This window comes from Carassius gibelio, chromosome A1 (assembly GCF_023724105.1).
Source record: "Carassius gibelio isolate Cgi1373 ecotype wild population from Czech Republic chromosome A1, carGib1.2-hapl.c, whole genome shotgun sequence".
In the NCBI taxonomy this organism is placed as follows: Eukaryota; Metazoa; Chordata; class Actinopteri; order Cypriniformes; family Cyprinidae; genus Carassius; species Carassius gibelio.
Genome location: NC_068371.1, coordinates 20,909,459 through 20,919,424, shown reverse-complemented (window position 1 = coordinate 20,919,424; position 9,966 = coordinate 20,909,459). Strand labels below are relative to the sequence as shown.

Sequence of the window (9,966 nt, the reverse complement as noted above, 5' to 3'; positions counted from 1 at the left end):
ATGCATAAGGGATTTCTTATGACCATATGGCCATGAGCCAAGGTTAAGGGTTATGCAGTCGTTATCAGGAAAGGCATGGTCATGCAAGTGAACAGCATCAGCCAAGGATTAGAAGAGAAGAATGAACGCCATGAAAGAGGAAGTTGTTTTTTAATCAAGGAATTATGGCTCTCTGTAAGGCTTAACAAGCATGGCAGAATTGCAAATTTGACTCATATAAAAGAGACATAAAATGACAGAATTGTGTAGCAGCAATACCTGGTGTACATGTTTGTTTTAAATAGGTTTACTTTGATCTTGTAGACATGGTTACACCAATATAACTTGCAATTATTACATATTGACCATCAGACAGACATTTATTCAATTATTGCCTATTGACTATTATAAAGACATCTATTTAAAAAAAAAAAAAAAAAAAAGTGAGTGAAGTGACATTCAGCCAAGTATGGTGACCCATACTCAGAATTTGTGCTCTGCATTTAACCCATCCGAAATGCACACACACAGAGCAGTGAACACACACACACACACACACACACACACACACAGCAGTGGGCAGCCATTTATTATTATTTCTAATGAAATTGTACAGTAAGTTTTCAAGGAAAAAATCTAATAGAGTGAAAAAAAAAATCCTCATCAATTTCTTTTAGAAACATAGAGATAAAACAAAAGAGCATATGTTGTTCAGTCAAGTCACCTTTATTTATATAGTGCTTTATACAATACAGATTGTGTCAAAGCAGCTTTAAGAAAAACATGTGCTGATAATGCACATTGTTTGCAGTTTTTCAGTTAAAGTCGTTTAATTGATGATACAGTTACAAAAGAGGGAACATTGAAAATGCAATCCGATGACAATTAATAGGAAGGCCATATCCAAAATAAGCCTGCAAACCAGAACAGAGAACTTTCCATAAATTAGTTTTTTTTTTAATACTTTTTACAAATGAGGATGTCCCCCAAAGGAGGTTTTGGGATATTTTGTTAGGTTTGTACTTCAGAGTACAAATTTGTCCTAAAAATATTGGTACACACATTTGCACATATTAAACTGGAAAATAACACTTTACAAAAATAATTTACTTATCTAAACCCCTTCATTTAGTAATGCATTGTGTGTGTGTGTTGTGCAAGTGTACATGTGGGTCTTTCTCTGCACACTCACATGTCCAATCAAACTTCATTAACCATGAGTTTCTCATTAATGATTCAAATCTAATTAAAGTGCTTCCGAGGATCATTATAATGCATCAGTGGTAAGTAATTACATGAAAAAAAGACTTGCCACATTATTACAGAACACGATTAGATTAAGAAACCTGGAGTTTGTGCAATACTGGGTGTGATTATGTGTGTAAGTTAACATCCAGATGTGGTCATGTATGTCAAATCAGTATCAGTTGAATTTAAAGGTCATGTTAAAGTAGATTCTGCTATTCCAGTCGTGCATATTTAACATGTAAAATTCAGATTTGGGCTACAAAAATAACACAGTTAATTTTTACTTATTTACTAGGAAAGGAAAGGAAACTATCTATTTTGTATTAGAGTGGTGGTATATAACATTTCTATTCATTTTATGCAATAATCTACTTAACTAAACAATTGAATCTAATTAAAAATTCATGATTGTACATTAAATGTAATTTACAGAGAATGCCTACTTGCAACCCCCAGTAAGCAAACGTTTAGTTTAGAAAAGTTTATAATGGGGAGTAGAAACTCCACAGAAAAAGTACAAACTATTATTCATAAGTATTTCACAATAAACAAGAGATGAAAACTTGTGATGAGCAATAAATCTGGTTTTCACAAAACTACATGCAGATTTATTTCTTACTGTTAAATATATGGCAACAAATAAAATAAAAATAAAATAAATTTGATTAGTCTCATGAATTTCAACCAGTAGTTGTACACTGCTGAAATTCCTCTTGAGCAACACCAGCACTGTCAAAGCACCTGTCATAGCAAACTGACCACATGGAACTACAGACAGGTGACTAAATAAGAGAAACACATGCATCTTAGGGTGTGTGTCTTTGTACTGCTAGAACAACTTCACTGTGCCTTGGCAGTGATTCTACAGGTCTCTGGAACTCTTCTTCCAAAAATAGGCCTATATTCCCTACTTTGGTGTTCTATGCCGATTGCTGGTGTTGTCTAAAAGGTCACAATAAATTTTTCTTTTCGCACAATATATGTACATGACCTCAATAATTTTTGGTGACACAATATATTGCCCATTATATTTACATAAAAAGTAATGTCACCATGTGTTCTGCATTTCATTTGTGCCTGTGTCTTTTGCCGCTTCTCCTACATAACAGTGTAGTTGGTGCTAGTTCAAAAAAATAAATAAAAAATGCTTCTACAAAAAGGTTTAATCTGCAGATATGGCCTTGTTTAGAGATCTGTGACTTGGTGTGACTGCTAAATCGGGATTATATTTTTTTGCAATACAGTACATTATACAGGTTAATTTACAGAGAAAATAAGAATCTGTAGATGGAAAAATCTCTTTACAAGTTACATGTGAATTTTTGTTACTTTGCACTTTTTGTTAGAAAATGTTTATTTGGTATTTATTCAAGTTTTTTATTAAGGTATCTAATATTTTAATAATTAATTTCCATGATCTAAATATTCTTGAGAATTAAAAGTTTGTTATCATTTGAAAGTGTGTTGGCCTTTTTTCGTTTTTATATTATGATCATAAATTAACTTAAAATGACAAAAATATTGTTTATCACAATTATTTCTGAGGCAATATATCGCACAATATAAATTGTTATTGTGACATGCCTACATGTCGGTCCAAAAGTTTTACCATGCACAGCACAAAGACCTGACTAGGTAATCACTAATTCTCTTTATTGATAATTATCAATATGCTATCAAAACATTGCTGTGTTTTCGCAATCCCGATTAATTCAGCATAGCAAATAGGCTCAGCCTGATTCAAATTTGTCATTATATTTATAATTGTTTGTGATTTTGTTTATCTGACTAAGCCTTGTGAAAAAATGCACTTAATAGTATTGAATGTCCACATATAGTATACTTAAAATCTTATAAAAAGTATAATAAAAACAAAACTATACACTGAAAAAAGTCTAACATTGCTGTTATTCGTTTAATGTGTATTTTGTCGTTGAAATAGCTTAAAATTATTGTTTTTTTCATTTAAACTAAACGTTTTAGTTTATATTTATGGTTGAATCCATTTTTTTTACATGGATACAATATGATTTGCAGCGGGACATTAAACTGAATTTATTCATTTGATCAAAGCAATTTTATTAAATTAAGCATGGTTTGCACATGCGCATTGCTGAGTTGGAGTGCCGCTCTCTGACCACCTGACCTGTTTATTTAAAGAATAAAAAAAAAAAAAAAACGTTACAGTTGAACTGTGTGTTAAGCGGCGGCCGCAGTAACTTACTTCAACAGACCCCTCCAGGCTGGCTGAGAGACACAGGAGAACTACGAGCAACTCTGAAGAAGGTAAAATAATCAACTTTGTATACCCTTAATGTTTATTATTTTATTTTTTTCAATTAACGTTTTACCTGACTGGCCTTGACTCGTAATTTCAGCATTCACGCTCGATAGTATGTAACTATCACTAGGATATCACTATTATTTCTAAATGCATAATTATGCTAGACATTTTTTTCCGCTCAATTTCTGACACTTGAAATGCAGTAGTAAATCCCCAGGTTCAAGCTTCAAACTTCATGGATGCAAACAGCGCGCTTTTCGACACCTCCCGCTTTTTTCGCGTCAGTCTGCATGACTTGTGTGAATCGTGCAGTTCTGAGAGGTTCTGATTATAATTTCACAAAGTCATCTGAAGTCATTCCATAGCTTAATCTGAGGGACAGAATTATATTTAGATCATTAAATTACAGTTTACGGAAACATGTCTTCCCTCTCCCTGCGGCTGAAATCATTCTCCATTTTATATTCAAACCGCGCGCCTCGTCCGTTACAGCAGGATCGAGCAGGATACACGGTAAAACTCTCTCCAATATGATATATTCACATTATGATCCTTGATCTGTAGATAAAGGGCTGTGGATTTGCATAAAATGATTATTTTGTTGGAGTTTATTGCTGTTTTTAAACGACTCGCCACGGTGTGTCTGTTAGATCACACATTACAAGAACTATGAATTGGCATCAAACCAACAATAAATGGAATTTAAAACCGTGAAGAAACAAATGATCGATAAACTGTTGGACAGATATACACGAGGATTTGTGCCCTCGACATTTCTTAGCTTTGTGCCGTGAACGAATCGTTCGATTTAACCGGTTCTTCTTAGTGAACCGTTTGAACTAGTTCACCAAATCGAACTGAATCGTTTGAAACGATTCACGTCTCCAATAAGCATTAATCCACAAATGACTTAAGATGTTAACTTTTTTAATGTGGCTGACACTCCCTCTGAGTTCAAACAAACCAATATCCCGGAGTAATTAATTTACTCAAACAGTACACTGACTGAACTGCTGTGAAGAGAGAACTGAAGATGAACACCAAGCAGAGCCAGATTACAAACAAACACGCCCACTGCTGGAGCGGTTCTCTTTCTCGAGTCAAGAACCAGTTGCATCAGTTTTCCGATCAGCAGTACGTACACTGAACCGAGAATCGTTTCTGTCGGACACGTCGATTTGATAACCGATGAGCTGATGATACTGCGCATGCGCGATTCAGCGTGAAGCAGACTGACACACAGAGCGTCTGAACCGAACTGGTTCTTTTGTTATTGATTCTGACCTGGCGAAACGTAAGTTTATTTCATAACAAATACATTGCATTAATAAATTATGTATAGTAAGTGGATTACGATTTCTGCCCTTATGACATCTAATTTATTTACTTTATATCTTCAAGACTTAAATCCTCATGCACATTATTGCTGTTACTTTATTCCGTGTGTTGCAAAACTTAATTGTAAACTTTCCATGATTATGAGGTTTTTAACTGACTAAAGTTATGATTAAGGACTTTATATTTGATAGACTTCTCTAATGACGTCAAAACGTTGAGCATAAAAGAACAGATGGACCGGTTTTTTTTTTTTTTTTTTTTTTGACTTGGGTCTCTGCAGAGCAAAAGTGGGCGTTTATCACCTTGTGAGTGTTTTCAAACTGCTGGGTGTTTCTAAATCATGCAATTAAAATGATCACCCTTACCCAACCCCAGCCCTAAACCTAACATCACTATGACATTAGCCAATCAGGTATCATGGTGTAAAAACACCCTGATTTGGTAACTCCCATTACATTCCTGCAGAGACCTATGCTGTTTTTTTTTCAACCGGTTTATTGAATCGAACTGCCCAAAATACTTTTTGACTACATTTTACATGTGTTTGCATCCCTGAAACTCTGAAACTTGACTAATGGTAATATAATAGCTAAAGGTCCTATGTGATCTTTTATTTACACTCCTAATTATCTTGTGTTCAGTATTTATCAGCCATAATATTACAAGGCACAGCTATTTGTATCTGGTAATGTTAGTTTGCTACACTATTAACAGCATTTACATGTGGTAGAAATTTACCAAAATGTTAGCCAGCTTTTCTAAAATCATAAAATAAAGTATATATCTATTAATTTGTGTATGATGTTAGTAGTTAACACACTTTGATGGCTGAAACTTAAATCATGTTTTCTCTTTCAGCTTCAGGGAAGCAGCCACCAATCAGTTGTTCCTGCTGTGCAAATTATTTGGAATCTCCTGCCAGTGATCATTGCTTGTGGTAAGTTCTATTTCCAATGTCATGAGGACGTTTGTGATAATTAGGCATCCTAAAGTGTAAAATTTTCTCTCATCTGGGAAGTTGTCTACCAGATCTACTTAGTAAAACTAGATCATCACTTTTAATTTAGTCACATCCCTTGTAATGAACATTTGATTATTTTGATTTGCTAATCAAATGGTTTGTTTTGAAAGTTTAGATTGTATAAGAGCTTGGCACATTATGATCTAACATGAAATCGGGAGATTTTCTGAAATTATAACATATTTTCTTTCTTTTTTTGTGCAGGATAATGAGGTTGAAGAACTGGAGCAGACAACCATGGCGATCTTTATCACTGGGAAAGAGGATCCTCTCCATCCACCTAAAGACATTTAAATTGTTGTCGAAGGAAAAGAGGTCCTGAACGAGTTGCCATCGGTTGCTGGGCTCATATATACACTAAACCTAAAATATCCAAAAAGGCTACAGTTCACCTTTGAATTTGTGCAAAATGTCCTGATGGAGCTTGATGGAATAAAGATGACCCCAAAAGTCACTAGACTGACCACCCAGCTGTACAGGGATTAATTGTATAATTGCATTATTGTTACATTTTATTGTGTTTTTACAGCCAAGACTTTAGATCCTTTTAATAAAAAGGTTGTACTAACAAGGCTGCATTTTCACTGCAGCATTTACAAATGTGGCTGCCCAAGTTCGATGGCTACCAGGTACAAAGGTTGAATAAGGCCAAGTCTTATGAACAACTGAAGAGACTGATTGCAGTGTTTCAAGTATTTCTGCTGTCAATCTTCATACATTTGAAGCAAATATTCAATGTTGTGAGTTTATTGAACAATAAAAATGTTTTCTAAAGGAAAAGTGTTCTGAGTAGTCATTGATTAAAATTTATTGAAATCATTAATTAAATAAAATAATTAATTTAATCAGACCTATAAAAATTAGTTTGTACCAAACTAAAATAATTAATTTAATTTAACATATACATATTAGTTTAGTTGGTTTGTTCTAATTTAAAAAAATTAGTTCGTTCCAACCTAAAATAATTAGATTGATCAACCTTTAAAAAGTGGTTTGCATGGATTTAAAATTTTCAAGTTAAACTAAATTAAATTATTTACATTGAGTCAATGTCAAATGTTTCGTGTGATTGATTACTTCAATTTTTTTAAGTTGATACAAGGTTTTTATTTTTTCAGTGTACTTGCAGATAATGTAATATTAATAAAATATAAGGATACTTAAGTGTACTTAAAGAGATTTTTTAAAGTGCAATTTGTAATTATATCAAATGAAAATTGTACTTTAAGACAATTTAAATGAATATGTTTAGTAATTTTTTCATGTTTTAAAGAAGTACACTTATTTGTGTTGTATTGACTAGAATACTAAAGCACATTGTCATGACTTAGGTCTGTGTTGCTATATTTTTGTCTTGTTGTCTGTGTGTCTAGTCTCAGAACACATGGGTTTTGTTTTGACATCACACCTGTAGCCACTCCTTCCTCATTAGCTCTCCTCTATTTTAGTTCCTCTCGTGCTCTGTCTTTTGTCAGACCGTTGTGATTGTTTTGTGCTTCGAGTGTGATTGTTTCAACCTGTCTGCCTAGTCCTGCCTTGTCGTGTTTTTGGATTTGTGTTCTTTCCCCCGGGTACTGCTCTTGTCAGTCTAGACTGGTTCTGCCTCCGGTCCCTGCCTCACCTCTCTTTTGGATCTTCTGAGACCTGACCCCCAGCTCCTCTCTGCACTCTGTCCTTTCCTTCAGGGATTTTGGTGTGACTTGACGCTGCGTCCCCCAACGACGCTCTGGTGGATGTGATCTGACGTTGCGTCGCAGAAGACGCTTGGACTGGTCCCCGCTGAGAGTTTTCTTTTTGCTCTGCTCTGAGGAGTAGCCATTCTTCTGTTTTTCCTGTTTGCCCAGTGTGGGCTAATAAACTCTGTTACCTGCATCTGAGTCCCGCGTATCCTTGACAGAAAGGGTCTGACCACGATGGATTCAGCAGGTGCAGACCAAGTAAGAGTCGCAGTCAGCCAACAAGGCATTCTTCTGGGACAGCATTCCAGCCAGTTGACCACCACCTCAAGGGAGGTTGAGGGCCTCACAGCCCAGGTAGCGGACCTCAATCTCCAGATTCAGAGGCTCCAGCTTGAAGCCTTGGCCAGCAGATCGGCTACTCGTGCTGAGCCTGAACCCCATGCCAATTGTCCACCACCATATGATGGGGACCCTAACTCCCGCCGTGCCTTTCTGTCCCAATGTTCTCTGGTCTTCGCCCTCCAGCCTCGGTGCTATGTTACTGAGGAGTCCCAAGTCGCATTCGTGATCACCCTCTTGAAAGGAAAGGCCCGGGACTGGGCAACAGCTGTGTGGGATGCCCGTGCTCCATTCTGTGCCACTTTCCAGGACTTCAGGGCAGAGATGATCAAACTGTTTGACCGCTCTGCTCAGGGCGATGAGGCAGCTGCCCAGCTAGCGCGGTTGAGCCAGGGCAGGCAATCAGTCACCGATTACTCCATCCAGTTCAGAACTCTGGCAGCCTCCTGTGACTGGAATGAGGCAGCGTTGCGTGCAAGGTTTCGGGAAGGTTTGGATGATGACATCCAGGATGAGATCGCCACTCAAGATCTACCGCAGAGTCTTGACATCCTTGTGGATCTGGCCCTCCGTGTGGAGGGGCGCCTTCGGCGTAGACATCAGCGGCGTGGTGCTCTGTCCCCCTGGATGCTGGTGGAGGGCGTTTCTAGTAGTGCTTCCACCTCCTTGTCACCGTCAACAGACCCTGAGCCTATGCAAGTGGGGCGTCTTCGCCTCACCCCTAAAGAGAAGCAGGATCGTCTGATTCGGGGCCTGTGTCTGTACTGCGGGAAGCCGGGCCATCGAGCTATCCAGTGCCCGTTAAAAGCCAGAGCCCATCAGTAGTCCGGGGGATCCTGGTCGGTGCTACTCCTCATGTCGACTCCCCCATCTCTCGTACCATGTTAAAGGTCTCGATTCAGCACAAGGACTCCTTTCATTCCTGTTCTGCACTTGTTGACTCTGGTGCTGAGGGCAACTTCCTGGATGCCTCTGTTGCAGCACGGTGGGGTATTCCTACTATTCCTCTTCCTTCTCCTATTTCTGTTCGCTCCCTAAATGGTCTCCTCATCTCTTCCATCACCCATTCCACTACCCCTGTAAGTTTGACTGTGTCCGGCAATCACTGTGAGGTAATTGAGTTGTACCTCCTAGATTCCCCGGGTGCTCCTGTTGTCCTTGGGCACCCGTGGCTGGTGCAGCACAACCCTCATGTGGATTGGTCCGGCAATTCTGTGTTCTCTTGGAGTCAGTCATGTCTTGCGTCTTGTCTTGGTTCTGCTTTGTCTCCTGGCTCTGTGTCTCCTGTTTTTCAGGTTGAGGAGGGTGATCTTGCCGGGGTCCCGGAGGGGTACCGTGATCTTTGTCAGGTCTTCAGCAAGTCCCGGGCAACATCCCTGCCTCCTCATCGGCCGTATGACTGTGCCATCAACCTCCTCCCAGGCACTTCTCCGCCCAGGGGTCGTTTGTATTCCCTGTCTAGTCCTGAGAGAGAGGCCATGGACAAGTATATTCAGGACTCCTTAAATGCCGGCCTCATCCGGCCCTCTTCCTCACCTGCTGGGGCTGGGTTCTTCTTTGTTAAGAAGAAGGATGGCTCCCTGCGACCCTGCATTGACTACCGTGGCCTCAATGACATCACTGTAAAAAACCGGTATCCTCTGCCTTTGATGTCATCAGCCTTTGAGTTGTTACAGGGAGCCAAGGTCTTTACCAAGCTAGACCTCCGTAATGCCTACCACTTGATCCGTATACGTGAGGGGGATGAGTGGAAGACAGCATTTAACACCCCGACGGGACACTTTGAATACCGGGTCCTACCCTTTGGGCTTACTAATGCCCCAGCTGTCTTCCAGGCCCTGGTGAACGATGTGTTGAGAGACATGGTGAACAGATTTGTCTTTGTGTACCTTGATGATATTCTCATCTTCTCTCCCTCATTGCAGGTCCACACTCAACATGTCCGTCAGGTGCTACAACGGCTGCTGGAGAACCAGCTGTACGTCAAGGCGGAGAAGTGCGTGTTCCATGCCAAGTCGGTTTCGTTCCTGGGGCATATTATCTCGACGGAGGGGATCAAGGCCGATTCCGCTAAGGTA

General features: G+C 39.0%; 1 long non-coding RNA gene across 1 annotated transcript; it reads left to right on the top strand.

Moving 5' to 3' along the window:
- The first annotated feature begins 3,400 nt into the window (after positions 1 to 3,400).
- On the top strand, positions 3,401 to 6,986 carry LOC128015457 (uncharacterized). The gene is made up of 3 exons (XR_008183911.1): positions 3,401 to 3,513; positions 5,708 to 5,786; positions 6,075 to 6,986. It is a non-coding gene; the product is annotated as an uncharacterized LOC128015457 (long non-coding RNA).
- The last annotated feature ends 2,980 nt before the right edge of the window (positions 6,987 to 9,966 follow it).